This window comes from Bombina bombina, chromosome 1 (genome assembly GCF_027579735.1).
Source record: "Bombina bombina isolate aBomBom1 chromosome 1, aBomBom1.pri, whole genome shotgun sequence".
NCBI lineage: Eukaryota > Metazoa > Chordata > Amphibia > Anura > Bombinatoridae > Bombina > Bombina bombina.
In genome coordinates, this window is record NC_069499.1 from 850,006,374 (window position 1) to 850,032,623 (window position 26,250).

At 41.2% G+C, this 26,250-nt stretch overlaps 1 protein-coding gene across 4 annotated transcripts in view; it reads right to left on the reverse strand.

The window, feature by feature from the left end:
- Positions 1-26,250, reverse strand: part of VRK3 (VRK serine/threonine kinase 3) — a 403,485-nt gene that overhangs the window by 344,107 nt on the left and 33,128 nt on the right. The window lies entirely within an intron of this gene.

A 26,250-nucleotide genomic window follows, 5' to 3' on the forward strand; every position in this document is an offset into this window, starting at 1 on the left:
TCCACCAGAACTTATCCAAGAAATAGCCCAGAAGTATCGTATACCTATAGCCGCCTCTAGATTAAAATACTTGGGTGTCTATTTGACTGCAAATCCAGCAGACCTATTTAATTACAATTATATGCCCCTGAGAAAGGATATTATTTCTGATTTATCCTCCTGGAAGAACAAAATGCTAACTTGGCTAGGGAAGATTAGCTTGATTAAAATGAACATCCTACCACGCATTTTGTATATTTTACAGACTGTGCCCATTGCCCTGCCGGGCGACTATCTTTCCCAGTTGCAACGATCTCTTGAGCAGTTTATTTGGTCCGGAGTGAAACCACGAGTGCCCCGAAAGACCTTATATCTTCCTCGGGAGAGGGGAGGGCTGGGATTCCCTGAACTTTCACTGTACAGGAGAGCAATATTATTGCAGAGGGTGGTTGAATGGTCGAGAAATGACACGCAAAAGCAATGGGTGCACCTTGACGGATATATTTTCAAACGACATAACATTGGAACCCTTGCTTGGATTCCGCCTCCAAAGCGTCCTATCCTCATACAGAAATACCACTTAACACAGACAGCTCTTCAGGAATGGGATAGGTTGCTGGCTACTTCCACCCACGTCTCCTCAGTCCACTCACCCATGATCCCTATAATTGAAAACCCTGATATTCCATATCACATCTTGGGTACTCGGTTGAGCACATTCTATCCCTTACGCGACGGTATCTTACGCTCCGCTATACACGAAGGCAGACTGCGCACACAACTAGACATGTCGGAACATATTGGCTCTCTTTTTTCATCTTGGATGCATTATCACCAGCTAGCGCACTTCCTCATGCATCATAAACACAAAGATAAGTTTAACAGAGACCTTACACCATTTGAACAATTGTGCACTAATGTTACACCCTCTAGGCGACTAATATCTAAAATTTACAAGCTCTTACTCATCCCCCCAGATGTTCAGCTCCCCTCCTTTACATTATCCTGGTGTAAGGACCTCGACTGCACTTTCGAGGAGGACGAGTGGCTGAGGTCGTTTGCCCTGGCGAGGCGTTCGTCAGTTTCGGCTATGGTACAGGAAATACACCTGAAACTATTAACCAGGTGGTATCATACCCTGGCGAGACTGCACAGGTACTTTCCCACGGCGAGCCCCTACTGCTGGAGGGGTTGTGGAGAGCTTGGCTCTCTTGTGCATATCTGGTGGTCCTGCCCCTTATTGAGAGACTTTTGGTCGGCAGTTCTTAAGATTATGTCACACAAAGTGCAGACTCTGATTCCTGATGCCCCAGAGACTCTACTCTTATTGCAGATTCCTAAAATCGGGAATGACTTTGCTAGAGCCCTCCTCTTGATTATGATCACGGGAGCTAAGAGACTGATCCCTCGTAATTGGAAATCCAAGCAGATCCCCTCCCTGGAGGAGTGGTATGCCTCAGTGGACGACTTATTAAACCTAGAGAGGTTGCACTACTTTAAAAACAACCAATTGGCGTCCCATGATATGATGCTGGCAGTGTGGAAGGGCACCTCACTATGAGGATTCACTTGCCCCAATTATCGTTCAAACCCTTGGTGGTGTTATTTATTTATTTTTTTCTCCCTTCCCTTTCCCGTTGTCTGACTCCTCTTCCTCTTTCCCTTTTTCTTTTCTCTTCAATTTAAATCTATCCTTTATATATTTCTTTATCTTTGTAAAAAACAGAATTTATGTTTACCTGATAAATTACTTTCTCCAACGGTGTGTCCGGTCCACTGCGTCATCCTTACTTGTGGGATATTCTCTTCCCCAACAGGAAATGGCAAAGAGCCCAGCAAAGCTGGTCACATGATCCCTCCTAGGCTCCGCCTTCCCCAGTCATTCGACCGACGTAAAGGAGGAATATTTGCATAGGAGAAATCATATGATACCGTGGTGACTGTAGTTAGAGAAAATAAATCATCAGACCTGATTAAAAAAAACAGGGAGGGCCGTGGACCGGACACACCGTTGGAGAAAGTAATTTATCAGGTAAACATAAATTCTGTTTTCTCCAACATAGGTGTGTCCGGTCCACGGCGTCATCCTTACTTGTGGGAACCAATACCAAAGCTTTAGGACACGGATGATGGGAGGGAGCAAATCAGGTCACCTAGATGGAAGGCACCACGGCTTGCAAAACCTTTCTCCCAAAAATAGCCTCAGAAGAAGCAAAAGTATCAAATTTGTAAAATTTGGTAAAAGTGTGCAGTGAAGACCAAGTCGCTGCCTTACATATCTGATCAACAGAAGCCTCGTTCTTGAAGGCCCATGTGGAAGCCACAGCCCTAGTGGAATGAGCTGTGATTCTTTCAGGAGGCTGCCGTCCGGCAGTCTCATAAGCCAATCTGATGATGCTTTTAAGCCAAAAAGAGAGAGAGGTAGAAGTTGCTTTTTGACCTCTCCTTTTACCAGAATAAACAACAAACAAGGAAGATGTTTGTCTAAAATCCTTTGTAGCCTCTAAATAGAACTTTAGAGCACGAACTACATCCAAATTGTGCAACAAACGTTCCTTCTTTGAAACTGGATTCGGACACAAAGAAGGCACAACTATCTCCTGGTTAATATTTTTGTTAGAAACAACTTTCGGAAGAAAACCAGGTTTAGTACGCAAAACCACCTTATCTGCATGGAACACCAGATAAGGAGGAGAACACTGCAGAGCAGATAACTCTGAAACTCTTCTAGCAGAAGAAATTGCAACCAAAAACAAAACTTTCCAAGATAATAACTTAATATCTACGGAATGTAAGGGTTCAAACGGAACCCCTTGAAGAACTGAAAGAACTAAATTGAGACTCCAAGGAGGAGTCAAAGGTTTGTAAACAGGCTTGATTCTAACCAGAGCCTGAACAAAAGCCTGAACATCTGGCACAGCCGCCAGCTTTTTGTGAAGTAAAACAGATAAAGCAGAAATCTGTCCCTTCAAAGAACTTGCAGATAATCCTTTCTCCAAACCCTCTTGTTGAAAGGATAGAATCCTAGGAACTTTTACCCTGTTCCATGGGAATCCTTTCGATTCGCACCAACAGATATATTTTTTCCATATTTTATGGTAAATTTTTCTAGTTACAGGCTTTCTAGCCTGAATAAGAGTATCAATGACAGAATCTGAGAACCCACGCTTTGATAAGATCAAGCGTTCAATCTCCAAGCAGTCAGTTGGAGTGATGCCAGATTCGGATGTTCGAACGGACCTTGAACAAGAAGGTCCCGTCTCAAAGGTAGCTTCCATGGTGGAGCCGATGACATATTCACCAGGTCTGCATACCAAGTTCTGCGTGGCCACGCAGGAGCTATCAAGATCACCGAAGCCCTCTCCTGATTGATCCTGGCAACCAGCCTGGGAATGAGAGGAAACGGTGGGAACACATAAGCTAGGTTGAAGGTCCAGGGCGCTACTAGTGCATCTACTAGAGTCGCCTTGGGATCCCTGGATCTGGACCCGTAGCAAGGAACTTTGAAGTTCTGACGAGACGCCATCAGATCCATGTCTGGAATGCCCCATAATTGAGTTATTTGGGCAAAGATTTCCGGATGGAGTTCCCACTCCCCCGGATGAAATGTCTGACGACTCAGAAAATCCGCTTCCCAATTTTCCACTCCTGGGATGTGGATTGCAGACAAGTGGCAGGAGTGAAGCTCCGCCCAGTGAATTACTTTGGTCACTTCTTCCATCGCCAGGGTACTCCTTGTTCCCCCCTGATGGTTGATATATGCAACAGTCGTCATGTTGTCTGATTGAAACCTTATGAATTTGGCCTTTGCTAGCTGAGGCCAAGCCTTGAGAGCATTGAATATCGCTCTCAGTTCCAGAATATTTATCGGGAGAAGAGATTCTTCCCGAGACCATAGACCCTGAGCTTTCAGGTGTTTCCAGACCGCGCCCCAGCCCACCAGGCTGGCGTCGGTCGTTACAATGACCCACTCTGGTCTTCTGAAGCTCATCCCTTGGGACAGGTTGTCCAGGGTCAGCCACCAACGGAGTGAATCTCTGGTCCTCTGATCTACTTGGATCGTCGGGGACAGATCTGTATAATCCCCATTCCACTGTCTGAGCATGCACAGTTGTAATGGTCTTAGATGAATTCGCGCAAAAGGAACTATGTCCATTGCCGCAACCATCAGACCTATTACTTCCATGCACTGCGCTATGGAAGGAAGAAGAACAGAATGAAGTACTTGACAAGAGCTTAGAAGTTTTGATTTTCTGGCTTCTGTCAGAAAAATCTTCATTTCCAAGGAGTCTATTATTGTTCCCAAGAAGAACTTTTTTCTACGTTCACTTTCCACCCGTGAGATCTGAGAAAGGCTAGGACAATGTCCGTATGAGCCTTTGCTTGTGGCAGAGACGACGCTTGAATCAGTATGTCGTCCAAGTAGGGTACTACTGCAATGCCCCTTGGCCTTAGCACCGCTAGAAGGGACCCTAGTACCTTTGTGAAAATTCTTGGAGCAGTGGCTAGTCCGAATGGGAGTGCCACAAACTGGTAATGCTTGTCCAGAAAGGCGAATCTTAGGAACCGATGATGTTCCTTGTGGATAGGAATATGTAGATACGCATCCTTTAAATCCACCGTGGTCATGAATTGACCTTCCTGGATGGTAGGAAGAATTGTCCGAATGGTTTCCATCTTGAACGATGGGACCTTGAGAAATTTGTTTAGGATCTTGAGATCCAAAATTGGCCTGAATGTTCCCTCTTTTTTGGGAACTATGAACAGATTGGAGTAAAACCCCATCCCTTGTTCTCCTAATGGAACAGGATGAATCACTCCCATTTTTAACAGGTCTTCTACACAATGTAAGAATACCTGTCTTTTTATTTGGTCTGAAGACAATTGAGACCTGTGGAACCTTCCCCTTGGGGGTAGTTCCTTGAATTCCAGGAGATAACCTTGAGAAACTATTTCTAGCGCCCAAGGATCCTGAACATCTCTTGCCCAAGCCTGAGCGAAGAGAGAGAGTCTGCCCCCCACCAGATCCGGTCCCGGATCGGGGGCCAGCATCTCATGCTGTCTTGGTAGCTGTAGCGGGCTTCTTGGCCTGCTTACCTTTATTCCAGCCTTGCATCGGTCTCCAGGCTGGCTTGGTTTGAGAAGAATTACCCTCTTGCTTAGAGGATGTAGAATTTGAGGCTGGTCCGTTTCTGCGAAAGGGACCAAAATTTGTTTTATTTTTAGCCTTAAAAGACCGATCCTGAGGAAGGGCGTGGCCCTTTCCCCCAGTGATGTCTGAAATAATCTCTTTCAAGTCAGGGCCAAACAGCGTTTTCCCCTTAAAAGGGATGTTAAGCAATCTGTTCTTGGAGGACACATCCGCCGACCAAGACTTCAGCCAAAGCGCTCTGCGCGCCACAATAGCAAAACCTGAATTTTTCGCCGCTAATCTAGCTAACTGCAAAGTGGCGTCTAAGGTAAAAGAGTTAGCCAACTTAAGTGCTTGAACTCTGTCCATAACCTCCTCATAAGAAGATGCTTGATTGAGCGACTTTTCTAGTTCCTCGAACCAGAAACACGCTGCTGTAGTGACAGGAACAATGCATGAAATTGGTTGTAGAAGGTAACCTTGCTGAACAAACATCTTTTTAAGCAAACCCTCTAATTTTTTATCCATAGGATCTTTGAAAGCACAACTATCTTCTATAGGGATAGTGGTGCGTTTGTTTAGAGTAGAAACCGCTCCCTCGACCTTGGGGACTGTCTGCCATAAGTCCTTCCTGGGGTCGACCATAGGAAATAATTTCTTAAATATAGGGGGAGGGACAAAAGGTATGCCGGGCCTTTCCCATTCTTTATTTACAATGTCCGCCACCCGCTTGGGTATAGGAAAAGCTTCGGGGGGCACCGGGACCTCTAGGAACCTGTCCATCTTACATAATTTCTCTGGAATGACCAAATTGTCACAATCATCCAGAGTAGATAACACCTCCTTAAGCAGAGCGCGGAGATGTTCCAATTTAAATTTAAATGTAATAACGTCAGGTTCAGCTTGTTGAGAAATTTTTCCTGAATCTGAAATTTCTCCCTCAGACAAAACCTCCCTAGCCCCTTCAGACTGGTGTAAGGGCATGTCAGAACCATTATCATCAGCGTCCTCATGCTCTTCAGTATCTAAAACAGAGCAGTCGCGCTTTCGCTGATAAGTGGGCATTTTGGCTAAAATGTTTTTAATAGAATTATCCATTACAGCCGTTAATTGTTGCATAGTAAGGAGGATTGGCGCACTAGATGCACTAGGGGCCTCCTGAGTGGGCAAGACTGGTGTAGACATAGAAGGAGATGATGCAGTACCATGCTTACTCCCCTCACTTAAGGAATCATTTTGGGCAACATTATTATCAGTGGCATCATTGTCCCTACTTTGTTTGTCACATTCATCACATATATTTAAATGGATAGGAACCTTGGCTTCCAAACATACAGAACATCGTCTGTCTGATAGTTCAGACATGTTAATAGGCATAAACTTGATAACAAAGCACAAAAAACGTTTTAAAATAAAACCGTTACTGTCTCTTTAAATTTTAAACTGAACACACTTTTTTACTGAATATACGCAAAAGTATGAAGGAAATGTTCAAAATTCACCAAAATTTCACCACAGTGTCATAAAGCCTTAAAATTATTGCACACCAAATTTGAAAGCTTTAACTCTTAAAATAACGGAACCGGAGCCGTTTTTACATTTAACCCCTATACAGTCCCTGGTATCTGCTTTGCTGAGACCCAACCAAGCCCAGAGGGGAATACGATACCAAATGACGCCTTCAATAAGCTTTTTCAGTGGATCTGAGCTCCTCACACATGCATCTGCATGCCTTGCTTCTCAAAAACAACTGCGCATTAGTGGCGCGAAAATGAGGCTCTGCCTATGACTAGAAAAGGCCCCCAGTGAAAAAGGTGTCCAATACAGTGCCTGCAGTTTTTTTAACAAAATTGACAAGATTAAAATAACTCTCCAAAGTTATAAACCATTAAATATGCTTATATAGTAATCGTTTTGGCCCAGAAAAATGTCTACCCGTCTTTAAAGCCCTTGTGAAGCCCTTTTATTCTTATATTGAAAATTAAGAAAATGGCTTACCGGATCCCATAGGGAAAATGACAGCTTCCAGCATTACCAAGTCTTGTTAGAAATGTGTCATACCTCAAGCAGCCAAAGTCTGCTCACTGTTTCCCCCAACTGAAGTTAATTCCTCTCAACAGTCCTGTGTGGAAACAGCCATCGATTTTAGTAACGGTTGCTAAAATCATTTTCCTCTTACAAACAGAAATCTTCATCTCTTTTCTGTTTCAGAGTAAATAGTACATACCAGCACTATTTTAAAATAACAAACTCTTGATAGAAGAATAAAAACTACATTTAAACACCAAAAAACTCTGAGTCATCTCCGTGGAGATGTTGCCTGTGCAACGGCAAAGAGAATGACTGGGGAAGGCGGAGCCTAGGAGGGATCATGTGACCAGCTTTGCTGGGCTCTTTGCCATTTCCTGTTGGGGAAGAGAATATCCCACAAGTAAGGATGACGCCGTGGACCGGACACACCTATGTTGGAGAAATGAAAAATCTGTTGATACCATGCTTTATTGCTTCGGAGGGGGGTTTACTTTTTCTCTCCCCTCCGTCCTCACTATCATTTGGAAATGCATTTGTTCAAATCTTGTATGCTCGTCTGATTTGGACAAGTCAGATACTGTATATAGACATGTGCACCTCACTGTGTTTATGTTTAATATTCCCTATTGTTATATGGTGTAATGTTTATACAATCAGACAGTGTTATGCTATGTGCCTTTTTTTTTTTTTGCTGTATTTCTGACTTTTCTCTATGTTTAATAAAGCTGGTTTTAAAAATAAAAAAAAAATAAAAAAAAAAATATTTAAAGCCTTACGGGATGCCTTTATAACATTACTCTGACGAAGAAGACTTTGACCTTCGAAACGCGTATGGTTTTCGTGGTGGGCATCCCGGTTCTTACCTTGCGAGTTGCAGACGGAGTTTCTGCTCAAGCGGTATCCTTACCTCATTTTGATTCAGGTTACCTGACGTAAGGAGCCATTTGCTGTATCCTTTTGTTTCTACTCTGTAATAAAACAGTATCACACTATTTGTGTTTCCCGGAAACACTGGTGGGGAGTACATGCAGCATACGACTCAAGCTAAAAAATAGTTCTACGTTCTGGTAGAGGAGTTCTACTTCAGAGGTAAAGCCTGCGCTGGTGTGGCAGTGCGGTGGTTGGCCCACAATTAATAACGGCTTCCCGGTGACATGGTTTTACCGACAGGCTCCTACTTACCTCATAAGATTGAGGTTCAAGCTTGTAAGTACAACTGACCAGAAGGGAGGACATTTGATACCTATCTGTGTGTACCTTCTATTATGCTACGAGGGACTACATCTGACCGCATAAGATTTACACACTAAACATAGGCTGAAATATCAGTATCACAGTGGACATTCTGGGTACCTGTGGGCTGAGAGATATATGCATACATATCTTTCCGCTCCCCCTAGATTGCTGTGTCCACCTTTTTGCTTATAAGCTTATTATTATTGTTGTGTTTTTGGCGTACTCTGTCCTTTATTACCATAGGGTTTTGATTTATAGCAATCAGATTTATTGTTTTAGACACATTGTGTAATATTCCTTGTCACTGAGAGTATCCACAATAGTAACACTCAGTTACTTGGAGGGTGTATTGATACACTCTATCAATTCCTTTTACTTTTTTGTATGACAGTATCCAGCTTCGCGTCAGACCCATTCCTTCATTCATATATATATTTTTTTTTTATTTCTCTCTCTCTCCTGGTGAGTGCACTCTTCTTTATTTTCTATATATATAAACCTTGAGTGCACCCTGGTATTGTGGACTATATATAGTGAGTGCATGGTTATTTTGCTGTAATTAGGTCCTCCTGATATATTTCAAGCAGCTTGTTTCTGAATATTCCACTACCATCAAATGAGTTTCAGAGTTCAGCGCACATAGAATGGAGAAAAACAAAACGAAACCAAATTATGGTGCAGTATGTAAGTACTGGACAATCAAAAACTAAAAGTGAGATTTAAATGTGCTCACCTTGTTTAACCTCAAACATGTGAGGTATGTTGGAAGCGTGGAGGGGATGTAATCCCTATCTGTGGTAAAGATGTTTCCAGCTGGTATGCAGAAACTTTTGGCAGGTGGAAATCTTGATATTCCTGGAGTAGAAATTTGTTGGTATTTCAGACAAACTTCTCCTCTCTGGAGTAAGGTAGAGAAACTTTATTTCTTCTTGCTGAATTTCTTTCCTTGTTGCTGTTTATTTCTTTTCACCTTCTTTATACTTGAAAGGCTTCTCCTCTCTTGAGTATGGTATAAACTTTATGTATGCAAACCGATAAGTGCTCAGTTTACATACTATGAGATCAATTGTGGATATTATTTGCAGCACTCATGAGATGTGTATAAATGATGCTTGCAAGGACACAAAGTGAAATTTAAAATAAAAACACTTTTATTTTCCAATGTCCAATAAAAAATGATAAACAGAAATCCTCTTTAATAATAGTCCAGATCAGGGACAGAATAGATGAGCAGATATATAATATAGTATATCATTTCTATTCCAGGGAAATCAAGATTTCCACCTGCCAAAAGTTTCTGCATACCAGCTGGAAACATCTTTACCACAGATAGGGATTACATCCCCTCCACGCTTAAAACATACCTCACATGTTTGAGGTTAAACAAGGTGAGCACATTTAAATCTCACTTTTAGTTTTTGATTGCCCAGTACTTACATACTGCACCATAATTTGGTTTCGTTTTGTTTTTCTCCATTCTATGTGCGCTGAACTCTGAAACTCATTTGATGATAGTGGAATATTCAGAAACAAGCTGCCATTGAAAAATATCAGGAGGAACTAATTACAGCAAAATAACCATGCACTCACTATATATATAGTCCACAATACCGGGGTGCACTCAAGGTTTATATATATATAGAAAATAAAGAAGAGTGCACTCACCAGGACTTTTCAGAATTTTATTCCAAATATGTGAACGTTTTCGGGGGATTAGCCCCTTCCTCAGACATACAAAATTACAATGTGAATAAAACCACACCGAACACCCTTAAGTAGGGAGGCCAACCAATCACTCGCTCTCCAGTATAGGGTGCCACCCACAAGTGAGGTCACCCCTCTAGCAACGAATGAGGCTGGCCCAAAAATAAAAGCAATGTGAACACATATATATATATATATATATATATATATATATATATATATATATAAATAAAAAATGGTATTAAAGATTAAACAACAACAAAAAACAAAATTTATGCTTACCTGATAAATTCCTTTCTCCTGTAGTGTGGTCAGTCCACGGGTCATCATTACTTCTGGGATATTAACTCCTCCCCAACAGGAAGTGCAAGAGGATCACCCAGCAGAGCTGCTATATAGCTCCTCCCCTCTACGTCACACCCAGTCATTCGACCGAGAACCAACAAGAAAGGAGAAGCCAAAGGGTGCAGTGGTGACTGGAGTATAATTTAAAAATTTAGACCTGCCATAAAAACAGGGCGGGCCGTGGACTGACCACACTACAGGAGAAAGGAATTTATCAGGTAAGCATAAATTTTGTTTTCTCCTGTTAAGTGTGGTCAGTCCACGGGTCATCATTACTTCTGGGATACCAATACCAAAGCTAAAGTACACGGATGACGGGAGGGACAGGCAGGCTCTTTATACGGAAGGAACCACCGCCTGAAGAACCTTTCTCCCAAAAACAGCCTCCGAAGAAGCAAAAGTGTCAAATTTGTAAAATTTGGAAAAAGTATGAAGAGAAGACCAAGTTGCTCTAGTAGAATGAGCTGTAATTCTTTCAGGAGGCTGCTGTCCAGCAGTCTCATAAGCTAAACGTATTATGCTACGAAGCCAAAAAGAGAGAGAGGTAGCAGAAGCTTTTTGACCTCTCCTCTGACCAGAATAAACGACAAACAGAGAAGACGTTTGTCGAAAATCCTTAGTTGCCTGTAGATAAAATTTCAGGGCACGGACTACATCTAGATTGTGTAGAAGACGTTCCTTCTTCGAAGAAGGATTAGGACACAAAGATGGAACAACAATCTCTTGATTGATATTCCTGTTAGTGACCACCTTAGGTAAGAACCCAGGTTTAGTATGCAGAACTACCTTGTCTGAATGAAAAATCAGATAAGGAGAATCACAATGTAAGGCAGATAACTCAGAGACTCTTCGAGCCGAGGAAATAGCCATTAAAAACAGAACTTTCCAAGATAACAGCTTGATATCAATGGAATGAAGGGGTTCAAACGGAACACCCTGTAAAACATTAAGAACTAAGTTCAAACTCCATGGTGGAGCAACAGTTTTAAACACAGGCTTAATCCTGGCCAAAGCCTGACAAAAAGCTTGAACGTCCGGAACCTCTGACAGACGTTTGTGTAAAAGAATGGACAGAGCTGAAATCTGTCCCTTTAAGGAACTAGCGGATAAACCCTTTTCTAAACCTTCTTGTAGAAAAGACAATATCCTAGGAATCCTAACCTTACTCCATGAGTAACTTTTGGATTCGCACCAATATAAGTATTTACGCCATATTTTATGGTAAATCTTTCTGGTAACAGGCTTCCTAGCCTGTATTAAGGTATCAATTACTGACTCAGAAAATCCACGCTTTGATAAAATCAAGCGTTCAATTTCCATGCAGTCAGCTTCAGAGAAATTAGGTTTTGATGTTTGAAAGGACCCTGAATTAGAAGGTCCTGTCTCAGAGGCAGAGACCAAGGTGGACAGGATGACATGTCCACTAGATCTGCATACCAGGTCCTGCGTGGCCACGCAGGCGCTATTAGAATCACCGATGCTCTCTCCTGTTTGATTCTGGCAATCAATCGAGGAAGCATCGGGAAGGGTGGAAACACATAAGCCATCCCGAAGGTCCAAGGTGCTGTCAAAGCATCTATCAGGACCGCTCCCGGATCCCTGGATCTGGACCCGTAACAAGGAAGCTTGGCGTTCTGTCGAGACGCCATGAGATCTATCTCTGGTTTGCCCCAACGTCGAAGTATTTGGGCAAAAACCTCCGGATGAAGTTCCCACTCCCCCGGATGAAAAGTCTGACGACTTAGGAAATCCGCCTCCCAGTTCTCCACTCCCGGGATGTGGATTGCTGACAGGTGGCAAGAGTGAAACTCTGCCCAGCGAATTATCTTTGATACTTCCATCATCGCTAGGGAGCTTCTTGTCCCTCCTTGATGGTTGATGTAAGCTACAGTCGTGATGTTGTCCGACTGAAACCTGATGAACCCCCGAGTTGTTAACTGGGGCCAAGCCAGAAGAGCATTGAGAACTGCTCTCAATTCCAGAATGTTTATAGGCAGGAGACTCTCCTCCCGAGTCCATGATCCCTGAGCCTTCAGAGAATTCCAGACAGCGCCCCAACCTAGTAGGCTGGCGTCTGTTGTTACAATTGTCCAATCCGGCCTGCTGAATGGCATCCCCCTGGACAGATGTGGCCGAGAAAGCCACCATAGAAGAGAATTTCTGGTCTCTTGATCCAGATTCAGAGTAGGGGACAAATCTGAGTAATCCCCATTCCACTGACTTAGCATGCACAATTGCAGCGGTCTGAGATGTAGGCGTGCAAAGGGTACTATGTCCATTGCCGCTACCATTAAGCCGATCACCTCCATGCATTGAGCTACTGACGGGTGTTGAATGGAATGAAGGACACGGCATGCATTTTGAAGCTTTGTTAACCTGTCTTCTGTCAGGTAAATCTTCATTTCTACAGAATCTATAAGAGTCCCCAAGAAGGGAACTCTTGTGAGTGGAAAGAGAGAACTCTTCTTTTCGTTCACCTTCCATCCATGCGACCTTAGAAATGCCAGTACTAACTCTGTATGAGACTTGGCAGTTTGAAAGCTTGAAGCTTGTATCAGAATGTCGTCTAGGTACGGAGCTACCGAAATTCCTCGCGGTCTTAGTACCGCCAGAAGAGCACCCAGAACCTTTGTGAAGATTCTTGGAGCCGTAGCCAATCCGAATGGAAGAGCTACAAACTGGTAATGCCTGTCTAGGAAGGCAAACCTTAGATACCGGTAATGATCTTTGTGAATCGGTATGTGAAGGTAAGCATCCTTTAAATCCACTGTGGTCATGTACTGACCCTTTTGGATCATGGGTAGGATTGTCCGAATAGTTTCCATTTTGAACGATGGAACTCTTAGGAATTTGTTTAGGATCTTTAAATCCAAGATTGGCCTGAAGGTTCCCTCTTTTTTGGGAACCACAAACAGATTTGAGTAAAACCCCTGTCCATGTTCCGACCGCGGAACCGGATGGATCACTCCCATTAGTAAAAGATCTTGTACACAGCGTAGAAACGCCTCTTTCTTTATTTGGTTTGTTGACAACCTTGACAGATGAAATCTCCCTTTTGGGGGAGAGGATTTGAAGTCCAGAAGATATCCCTGAGATATGATCTCTAACGCCCAGGGATCCTGGACATCTCTTGCCCAAGCCAGGGCGAAGAGAGAAAGTCTGCCCCCCACTAGATCCGTTTCCGGATCGGGGGCCCTCGATTCATGCTGTCTTAGGGGCAGCAGCAGGTTTTCTGGCCTGCTTGCCCTTGTTCCAGGACTGGTTAGGTCTCCAGCCTTATCTGTAGCGAGCAACAGCTCCTTCCTGTTTTGGAGCAGAGGAAGTTGATGCTGCTCCTGCCTTGAAATTACGAAAGGAACGAAAATTAGACTGTCTAGCCTTAGGTTTGGCTCTGTCTTGAGGCAGGGCATGGCCTTTACCTCCTGTAATGTCAGCGATAATTTCTTTCAAACCGGGCCCGAATAAGGTCTGCCCTTTGAAAGGTATGTTAAGTAATTTAGATTTAGAAGTAACGTCAGCTGACCAGGATTTTAGCCACAGTGCTCTGCGTGCCTGAATGGCGAATCCGGAATTCTTAGCCGTAAGTTTTGTTAAATGTACTACGGCATCTGAAACAAATGAATTAGCTAGCTTAAGTGTTTTAAGCTTGCTTGAAATCTCATCTATAGTTATTGAGTCAAGAGCCTCTTCCAGGGACTCGGACCAAAAAGCGGCCGCGGCCGAGACAGACGCAATACATGCAAGGGGTTGCAATATAAAACCTTGTTGAACAAACATTTTCTTAAGGTAACCCTCTAATTTTTTATCCATTGGATCTGAAAAGGCACAGCTATCCTCCACCGGGATAGTGGTACGCTTAGCCAGAGTAGAAACCGCTCCCTCCACCTTAGGGACCGTCTGCCATAAGTCCCGTGTGGTGGCGTCTATTGGAAACATTTTTCTAAACACAGGAGGGGGGGAAAAGGGTACACCGGGCCTATCCCACTCCTTAGTAATTATCTCTGTAAGCCTCTTTGGTATAGGAAATACGTCAGTACTCGCCGGTACCGCATAGTATCTATCCAGCCTACATAATTTCTCTGGGATTGCAACGGTGTTACAATCATTCAGAGCTGCTAATACCTCCCCTAACAGTACACGGAGGTTTTCGAGTTTAAACTTAAAATTAGAAATGTCTGAATCCATTCTAGTGGGATCAGAACCGTCACCTGCAGATTGAAGCTCTCCGTCCTCATGTTCCGCATACTGTGACGCAGTATCAGACATGGCCCTATTATCAACAGCGCACTCTGTTCTCACCCCAGAGTGATCACGCTTACCTCTAAGTTCTGGTAATTTAGCCAAAACTTCAGTCATAACATTAGCCATATCCTGTAATGTGATTTGTAATGGCCGCCCTGATGTACTCGGCGCTACAATATCACGCACTTCCCGAGCGGGAGATGCAGGTACTGACACGTGAGGCGAGTTAGTCGGCATAACTCTCCCCTCGTTGTTTGGTGAATGATGTTCAATTTGTACAGATTGACTTTTATTTAAAGTAGCATCAATGCAATTAGTACATAAATTTCTATTGGGCTCCACTTTGGCTTTAGCACATATAGCACAGAGATATTCCTCTGAGTCAAGACATGTTTAACACACTAGCAATTAAACTAGCAACTTGGAAATACTTTTCAAAGCAATTTACAAATAATATGAAAAACGTACTGTGCCTTTAAGAAGCACAGAAAAAAAGTTATGACAGTTGAGTAATAATAAACCGGAGAAACTATAACATCAAATTCTTTCCGGTAAAATCACAATTTTAGCAAAGGATTGGCCCCATTAGCAATGGATAACTAACCCTGAATAGCAGAAAAAATGTACAGAATATAAACGTTTTTTATCACAGTCAATAACAATCTCACAGCTCTGCTGTGAGTGATTACCTCCCTCAAACTAACTTTTGAAGACCCCTGAGCTCTGTAGAGACGAACCGGATCATGCAGGGAAGAAAACAGACTTGTGACTGAATTTTCTGATGCATAGCAAAGGCGCCAAAATAGGCCCCTCCCCCTCACACACAACAGTGAGGGAGATCAGTAAACTGTCTTAAATTAAATAAAACGACTGCCAAGTGGAAAAAAACAGTGCCCAAAAAATTTTTTCACCCAGTACCTCAGATAATTAAACGATTTAACATGCCAGCAAAAACGTTTAACATCAAATAAATGAAATGTCATTAGAAAGCCTGTTGCTAGTCACTGCAAGTTAGGCTAAAGTCTTATGCATACAGTATTATCCCAGTGAAGTGTCATTCCCCAGAATACTGAAGTGTAAATATACATACATGACAGCCTGATACCAGTTGCTACTACTGCATTTAAGGCTGAGCTTACATTATATCGGTATGGCAGAATTTTCTCAGTCAATTCCATTCTCAGAAAATAATATGCTGCTACATACCTCTTTGCAGGTTAACCTGCCCGCTGTCCCCTGATCTGAAGTTTACCTCACTCCTCAGATGGCCAAGAACAGCAATATGATCTTAACTACGCCGGCTAAAATCATACAAAAAACTCAGGTAGATTCTTCTTCAAATTCTACCAGAGAAAGAACAACACACTCCGGTGCTGTTTTAAAATAACAAACTTTTGATTGAAGGTATAAAACTAAGTATAATCACCACAGTCCTCTCACACATCCTATCTATTAGTTGGGTGCAAGAGAATGACTGGGTGTGACGTAGAGGGGAGGAGCTATATAGCAGCTCTGCTGGGTGATCCTCTTGCACTTCCTGTTGGGGAGGAGTTAATATCCCAGAAGTAATGATGACCCGTGGACTGACCACACTTAACAGGAGAAAAACCTGCATTCAAAATTTTGTACATTGCCTTGACCGTTGTGAATTATGGACTGTGTAGTAATTAGTTTGTATTCATTTATTATTTGAAAATACATTTAAACACCCTTTTGACATTCGTAGAGATGCAGGAGTCACATATAAAAATGTATATTTATAGAAGTCAAATCCTGCCCTGTGCCATAGTCCTCACTCTTTGCCAGGAAAATCAATGAATTTCACATCGAGGTAAGCCCTCCAGACCTTATGATGAATATGATTAGAAACAGGCTTGCGTGCCTGAATGAGAGAATCGATCACCTTCTCAGAGAATCCTCTGAGACAAGATTAGCCTTTAAATCTCCATGCAGTCAGCCTCAGAGTATCTAGGTTTTGATAGAACGGGCATTGCTCTAGAAAGTCTAGCCTCAGTGGCAACCGCCACAGAGGACCAGACAACAATCTCATTAGGTCTGCATACCAAGTCCAGTATGTCCACGCAGGAGCCAGAACAATCTCTTTAATGTGGCATTAAGACGGGAAGCCATTAGGTCTATCTTCGGACACCCCCACATGTGGGTGATCTTGCAGAACACCTCCTGGTTTAGAGACCATTCCCCTGAGTAAAGAGTCTGTCTGATCAGAAAATTCGCTTCCCAGGTCTCCACATCTGGAATGTGGATGGCTGATATCTGACAATGGTATGTCTCTGCCCATCGAAGAATGTGGAATACCTCAAGTATTGCCGGAGAGCTTAGCGTTCCACCCTGATGTTGACATAAGCCACGGTTGCGATGTTGTCCGAATGCAATCAAATATAACAGCAGCTGAGGCCACGACAAAAGAACATTGAAAATGGCTCTCAATTTCAGAATATTGATTTGAAGGGTCGCTTCCTCCGGAGCCAGATTCCCTGAGTCCTCAGAGAACCCCTCACAGCGCTCCCCACCCTGACAAGCTTGCATCAGTGAAAATAATCACCCTGGAAGGACAAAGAAAAAACCCATTCCCCGAAGAACAGGATTCTCTGACTCTCTACCCTAGGTAAAAATTCCAGATTTGTCTTCAGTACCACCTTATCGGAATGGAACATTAAAGTAAGGCAGGTCACATAAGAGAGCAGATAATTCTGACACTCTGCAAGCAAATAGCTAACAAAAGGATCGCAACTTGATATCAACAGAATGCATAGGTTAAAACGTAAAAGAAAAATACAAATTTGAAAACTGAATTGGATAGTTGTTTAAAATTGCATCCTCTGAGTCATGAAAGAAAAAATTTGGGTTTCATATACATTTAATAGACATCATTTCACTTTCTCAATCCACCGGGAGCTTCTTCAAGGTAATTGAGATTTTTGTTAGGATTCATATTGTGTCTATCTTCTTCTGGCACTTATACAAGTAGCACTGTTCTGTCTCTGAGCCATTAAGCCAGGGCTCCAAAATAAAATTCTTGCTTTAATGCATTAGATTTTCCACATACATCTCTGGAAAAAAAATCAAATTCTGGCTCATACAAAACTGCATGGCTGGATCCTTTGTATTCTCTTTACATCCTAAACTTAAAATTAATTACAAGCCTTGCAGTAAAGTGATGGTAAATCCTAGCATTTCAAAAACGCTAGGATTTACCATCACTAAAAATAAAGGCCACCTTAAATCATCAATTTAAAAAAAACAAAAAACAATGAAAAGGTGCCTTCATTTTGCTGCGCCTTCACTACTAAGCCTAGCGGCTCTGGCAGCTCACGGCACTGGTAATTTTTTCAATGAGGTGATGTTTCCACCTCTTAGCCAATAGCCATGCGTGCCTACAGCATAATGCAAATTGACCCACATAGCTATTGGCTAAAAGGTGGAAACGTCACTTCATTGAAAAAAAAACACATAATTTATGTAAGAACTTACCTGATAAATTCATTTCTTTCATATTGGCAAGAGTCCATGAGTTAGTGACATATGGGATAAACAATCCTACCAGGAGGGGCAAAGTTTCCCAAACCTCAAAATGCCTATAAATACACACCTCATCACACCCGCAATTCAGTTTAATGAATAGCCAAGAAGTGGGGTGATAAAATAAGGAGTAAAAAAGCATACAAAAAGAGGAACTGGAAATATAAATTGTGCTTTTATACAAAAATCATAAGCACCATAAAAAGGGTGGGCCTCATGGACTCTTGCCAATATGAAATAAATTAATTTATCAGGCAAGTTCTTACATACATTATGTTTTCTTTCATGTAATTGGCAAGAGTCCATGAGCTAGTGATGTATGGGATAGAAATACAAAAGATGTGGAAGACCACAGAAGAGTCACTAGAGAGGGAGGGATAAAATAAAAATAGCTATTTCCGCTGGAAAAAAATCAAATCCACACAAAAAAATAAGTCTTTTTCATAAATTTCACATAAATTACAAGAAAAAAAAAAACATAAGCAGAAGAATCAAACTGAGACAGCTGCCTGAAGAACTTTTCTACCAAAGACTGCTTCTAAAGAAGCAAATACATCAAATTGGTAAAATTTAGTAAATGTATGCAAAGAAGACCAAGTTGCTGCTTTGCAAATCTGATCAACTGAAGCTTCATTCTTAAAAGCCCAAGAAGTGGCGACTGATCTACTAGAATGAGCTGTAATTCTCTGAGGCAGAGACTGTCCCGTCTCCAAATAAGCCTTGAGAAGCAAAAGCTTTAACCAAGATGCCAAAGAAATGGCAGAGGCTTTCTGACCTTTCCTGGAACCAGAAAACACAACAAATAGACTAGATGTCTTTCTGAAATCGTTAGTCGCTTTTATATAGTATTTCAAAGATCTTACAACATCTAAAGAATGTAAAGATCTTTCAAGAGCATTCTTAGGATTAGGACACAAAGAAGGAACAACAATGTCCCTACTAATGTTGTTAGAATTCACAACCTCAGGAAGAAATTTAAACGAAGTCCGCAAAACAGCTTTATCCTGATGGAAAATCAGAAAAGGAGACTCGCAACAGAGAGCAGACAATTCAGAAACTCTTCTAGCAGAAGAGATAGCTAAAAGAAACAACACTTTCCAAGAAAGTAGTTTAATATCCAAAGAATGCATAGGCTCAAAAGGAGGAGCCTGCAAAGTCTTCAAAACCAAATTAAGACTCCTAAGAGGAGAGATTGATTTAATAACAGGCTTGATACAAACCAAAAGCCTGAACAAAACCATGAATATCAGAAAGTTTAGCAATCTTTCTATGAAATAAAACAGAAAGAGCAGAGATTTGTCCCTTCAAATTACTTGTAGACAAACCTTTATCCAAACCATCCTGAAGAAATTGTAAATTTCTAGGAATTCTAAAAGAATGCTAAGACATTTTATGAGAAGAACACCATGAAATACAGGCTTTCCAAACCCTATAATAAATCTTCCTTGAAACAGACTTACAAGCCTGTAGCATAGTATTAATCACTGAGTCAGAGAAAACTGTATGACTAAGCATTCAATTTCCATACCTTCAAATTTAGCGATTTGAGATCCTGATGGAAAAACGGCCCTTGAGAAAGAAGGTCTGGCCTTAAAGGAAGTGGCCAAGGTTGGCAACTGGACATCCGGACAAGAGCCGCATACCAAAACCTGTAAGGCCAAGCTGGTGCTATCAGAAACACATGCGATTGTTCCATTTTGATCTTGGAGATCACCCTTGGAAGAAAGAATAGAGGCGGAAAAATGTAAGCAGGTTGGTAAAACCAAGGAACTGCTAACGCATCCACCATCTCCGCCTGAGGATCCCTGGACCTGGCAAGGTACCTGGGAAGCTTCTTGTTTAGATGGGAAGCCATCAGATCTATTTCGGGAAGACCCCACATCTGTACAATCTGACAAAATACATCTGGATGGAGAGACCACTCCCCTGGATGTAAAGACTGACGCCTGAGATAATCCGCTTCCCAACTGTCTACATCTGGGATATTGTATCGCAGAAATTAGACACGAGTTGGATTCCGCCCAAGAAAGTATCTGAGATACTTCTTTTATTGCTAAAGGACTGCGAGTCCCACCCTGAATATTGACATATGACACAGTTGTGATATTCTGTCTGAAAACTAATGATTCTCTCTTTAATAGAGGCCAAACCTGAAGAGCCCTGAAAATAGCACAGAGTTTTAAAATATTGATTGGTAACCTCGCCTCTAGGAGGATTCCAAACTCCTTGTGCTGTCAGAGACCCCAGACAGCTCCCTAACCTGTGAGACTTGCATCTGATGATCCAGGAAGCTATAGACCAGTTAGTCTGACATCAATAGTGGGGAAGATATTTGAAGGGATTATAAGGGATTATATTGATGAGCATATTCGTGTAAACAAGATTATGAGTTCTAATCAGCATGGCTTTAGGAGAAATAGATCATGTCAAACTAATCTAATTAGATTCTACGAGGAAGTAAGTCAAAATATAGATAAAGGGGAATCAGTGGATGTGATATACTTAGATTTTGCAAAGGCATTTGATACAGTGCCACATGAGAGATTAATGCACAAAATTAAGGGACTGGGAATAGCTGAAAATGTTAGCTCATGGATAAATAACTGGATAAAAGATAGGGAGCAACGAGTAGTAGTAAATGGATCATACTCAGATTGGACAAAGGTAATCAGTGGCGTCCCCCAGGGATCAGTACTGGGCCCTGTTCTTTTTAATATTTTTATAAATGACTTGGAGCAAGGATTAAATAGCGACATCTATATTTTTGCAGATGATACTAAGTTAAGTAAGGTCATAAGGTCAGAGCAGGACGAACTGTCTTTACAAAGGGATTTGCTAAAATTAGAACTATGGGCAAGTGAATGGAAAATGAGATTTAATACGGAAAAATGCAAGGTTCTACATTTTGGAAGTAAAAATAAGCAGGCTATGTATTTTTTAAATGGGACAAGACTTAGCCAAACACAGGAGGAAAGGGATTTGGGAGTAGTAATAGATAACAAGCTAAAGATGGGTGCACAATGCAGGGCAGCGGCTTCAAAGGCTAATAAGATACTAGCATGTATTAAAAGAGGTATTGATTCAAGGGAGGAAAGCATAATTCTGTCATTATATAAAGCCCTGGTAAGACCTCACCTTGAGTTTGGAGTGCAGTTCTGGGGACCAATTGCTAAAAAAGATATTGCAGAACTAGAAAAAGTTCAGAGAAGGGCCACAAAGCTAATAAGGGGATTGAAGAAATTAACCTATGAGGAGAGGCTAGCCAAACTGGGTCTGTTTTCTTTAGAAAAAAGGCGCTTGAGAGGTGACATGATTACTTTATATAAATATATTCAAGGCCCATATACAGAGATGGCAGAAGCTCTGTTTATTCCAAGAAAATTGTTTCTGACAAGAGGTCATAATTTAAGGTTGGAGGAAAGGAGATTTAATCTCCTGCAACGGAAACGTTTTTTCACTGTGAGAGCAATAAAATTGTGGAACTCATTACCAAAGGAGGTAGTGAATGCCAATACCATAGATACATTTAAAAATAGTCTGGATAAGTTTCTGTATACAAACAAAATTCATGGATATGATTGCTAGTATTAAATGGGTCACATTTTAATGGGGTTATTTAAGCTTAACTGGAGCTTTTTGTAAGTATTTTAGATTTGTATAGGTTGAACTCGATGGACTTCAGTCTTTTTTTCAACCTTATCTACTATGTTACTATGTTACAGTCCAGGAAGGACGAACAAAAAAGACCCCTTGAATAATCTGATGATGGTCTAAGCACCAAGTCAGATAGAGTTGAGTGTTGGGATTTAATAATATCAATTGTGATATCCAGGTATAATCCCTGCATCATTGATTCAGCATGCAAAGCAGCAGAGGTCTCATATGAAAAATGAGCAAAAGGGATCGCGTCCAATGCTGCAGTCATGAGACCTAAAACGAGCATGCACATAGCTACTTAAGGGAATGATCGAGACTGAAGGTTTAGACAGGTTGAAACCAACTTCAAACGTCTCTTGTCTGTTAAAGACAGAGTCATGGACACTGAATCTATATGGAAACCTAAAAAGGTAACCCTTGTTTGAAGAATCAAGAAACTCTTTGGTAAATTGATCCTCCAACCATGTCTTTGAAGAAACAACACTAGTTGATTTGTGTGAGATTCTGCTAAATGAAAAGATTGAGACAGTACCAAGATATCGTCCAAATAAGGAAACACCGCAATACCCTGCTCTCTGATTACAGATAGAAGGGCACCGAGAACCTTCAAAAAGATTCTTGGAGCTGTTGCTAGGCCAAATGGAAGAGCAACAAACTGGTAATACTTGTCTAGAAAAGAGAATCTCAGAAACCAATAGTGGTCTGGATAAATCGGAATGTGACGCATCCTGTAAGTCTATTGAGGACATGTAATGACCTTGCTGAACAAAAGGAAGAATAGTCCTTATAGTCACCATCTTGAAAGTTGGGACCCTTAAAAATTGATTCAAAAACTTCAGATCCAGAACTGGTCTGAATGAATTTTCCTTCTTCGAGACAATGAATAGATTTGAATAAAAACCCAGACCCTGTTCCAGAAGTGGAACTGGTACAATTACCCCTGAAAGCTCCAGATCTGAAACACACTTCAGAAAGGCCTGAGCCTTCACAGGATTATTTGGAACGTGTTATAATTATGTATAAAAAATTAAACAATCTTACCAGAATCTATGCTGTGGAACAGGAACACGGCCCTTCAAGTGTGATAGGTAGAAGCATCGCTCCTGACATGGACTAGAAAGCAGGCAGTGAAACTCGTCATCGCTGATTGCTTGTGGAGCTGTTAATAGGAGTCAGGATGGTTTCGCAGAAAGACTCTCCCTGCATCTCTGGACTCTAACTTTCACCCAGGCTCTCACTGAGAGGCTGACAGGACTACTTAAAACTCCAGTCCCATTCCGAAGAGTACTACCCTACATAAGAGACTACTCCGAATCTTCGGCACTTCTCTGTCATCCTCCTGTGACGAAAGGCAAAGAATGACTGGGGGAGGGGGGGGAAGTATTTAAGCCTTTGGTTGGGGCGTCTTTGCCTCCTCCTGGTGGCCAGGTTCTTTATTCCCAAAAGTAATGAATGAAGCCGTGGACTCTCCTCCCCTTTAGATGGAAAAAGGCATCTTTTTTTTTTTTTTTTTTTTTTAGAAAGTGATGAAGGTGGCCTTTATTTTTAGTGATGGTAAATACTAGCGTTTTTTTTTAAAACACTAGGATTTACAATAACTTTAAAGGGATACTAACCCCTCATTTTTTCTTTCATGATTCAGATAGAGCATGCAATTTTAAGCAACTTTCTAATTTACTCCTATTATCAATTTTTCTTTGTTCTCATGTTATCTTGATTTGAAAAAGCAGTAATAAAAGGTTAGGAGCCGGCCCATTTTTTAGTTCAGCACCTTGGTAGAGCTGCTGATTGGTTTGCTACATTTAGCCACAAATCAGCAAGTGCTACCCATGTGCTGAACAAAAAATGGTCTGGCTCTAAAGCTTACAGTACTGCTTTTTCAAATCAAAAAATTGATAATAGGAGTAAATTAGAAAGGTGCTTAAAATCTCATGCTCTATCTGAATCATGAAATAAAAAAATTGGGTTTAGTATCCATTTAAGCACTCATTTCGAGCCTAAAAGAGCTTTATTGTTTAATCCTTTGTTGGATACCACAGGAAAACAAGGCAACCTGGATTGACAATCGAGTGCCTCACAAGAACACTAGGAAAATAATTACTCATCTTTCTGTTGTCCATGACCATGCCCCCTTTTGTGACTTAGACTAAAATCTTCCGGGAGTTGCAAGCCAATACCTGCCTAGTTTGCTACTTAAATTCAGATGGAAATGAGGGCTAAGCTGAAATTTCCTTCCTATAGCACTGCAGATATGGACCCATCTGGTAATCCTTTGGTGTAAACTAATAAAACCCATATTCTATACTAAATTATTGCAACCACCTCAACTGAGGGTCATTGTGTGGCCCACTTATTTATTTTGTTACAAACCCCTTTAAATTATTATTAGCCTCAGTAATGGCAATGTATATTTCACACTTGCCTTTCATTATATATATTGTATATTGGACGGTTAACTGTAAAAGATGTTTACTATCAATAATTTCTTACTGCATATAAAGCCAGACTGTCTATATCCCTCTGTAGCTCTAACTCTTCTGTTGCTCTTACTGCAAAAAAAATCGGCAAACGCCTCTTTCCAGCCAGTTACCAAATGTTCTCAATCTGTTGTCTGGAGGTTACATTGTGATATTTCTCTCAGAGACCATTATAATAAATGAGGTACATATAACTGCAATCACAAATTCCTTAAAGATTTGTAGCCAAATAATAAAATATTTAATTGTAAGCCTTATGGGAATATGCAATTTGGTCATAAACTATAAAAGCAATTGTACCTTTCTATGGCAGAAAGATAAATATACAAGCTGTAAGCTAGGAGTCTGCTATCTGCATATAAGCTATGGAAGCAATTGTACCTCTCTGCAGTAAAGAGAAATATATAAAAATACAAGCTGTAGGCACCAGGGCCGCCACTAGAAATTTCGGGGCCCCTGACTTAACCATTGATCAGGGCCCCCCCCCTCCTTTGACATGTGCAATTTTTGACCAAGGGACTAAAACGTATATGCACTTTATTCTTAAGTGTCTATTTAAACTTGGAAATGTTGTAAAGGTAGTAACATACACTGAAACATACACACACACTCGCACATAAGGATTCACATATAGACACTCTAGCAGACACGCAAAGAAACTCAGACACAGACACCCAAACATACACTTAGCACTTGTTTACATTGACCTGACAAGTAATGAGGTAAACTACAGTTTTGTAAAAAAAAAGTAGATTTAGAAAACAAAATATGGAGTTCTGATTATCTTTTTGTAAAGGAAGATGCCAACTAAATGATGACAACAGCATGCAGTGGCTGAAAGGAAGGGCCCTGAACTGCCTAAACAATAATTTAAAGGTTAAATGGTAGATTGGTAACTTCCAGAAAGATCTCATTAGTCTCAAAGTCTGTAGAAAGATGTGAATAATCAGTAGTAAGGTCAAAATGTCCTAAAAAGGAACAGACAATAGACACACACACACAAACTCAAACTTGCACATACACCCAAGGAAACACCAACAGAGACAGCCTCAGAAAACACACAAAGACATACACACACACACACAGAGACACCCACAGAAAACACAGAAAGACATACACACACCCTCACAGAGACACCCACAGAAAATACACACCCTCCCACAGACATACACAGAAAACACAGACATACATACACACACACACAGACACACACCCTCACAGAGACATCCACAAAAAAACACAGACATACACACCCACCCTCACAGAGGCATCCATAGAAAAAGTTCAAAGATATATGCCCACACCCTCACAGACATCCACAGAAAATGCACAAATACATACACACCCACACTCACAGAGATACCAACAGAAAAAAAAATACATACACACTCATAGAGACACAAACCAAAGCACAAAGACATAAACACAGACACCCACAGAAACACTCACAGGAGGAAACATTTATGCACCTTGCATCCCCTAAATCAACAGTGTGTGACATGCATGATAAAGAAAATGCAGAAATTAAGAGATCACTTTTTAAAGAATCATATTTGTAAATGTGCAATCAAAAATAATTCTGTGAATTCAAAATTGTACAATAATGATCTGGGTAGATGGCTAGATGAAGAAAATTACTTTTAAAAGGCTGACATATGTTTGTTTCATATTTTCCCCATTTTCCCCAACCAAGAGCACCACTTCAAATATAGCGTACAAATGTTCCAATATGTCAGCTGTACTTGTGGATTTTGAAAATGCTGTACTCTATATGGTCTTAGAGGAACCATGAGCAGTGGTACTCATACCATTAGATCTGGTTAAATGCAGGATTTAAGCTTGTTGGTATGTATTTCAAAATTAAGTCAGCTGTAGAGTAAACTGAACAGTTTTAAGTTAACCTGTCTC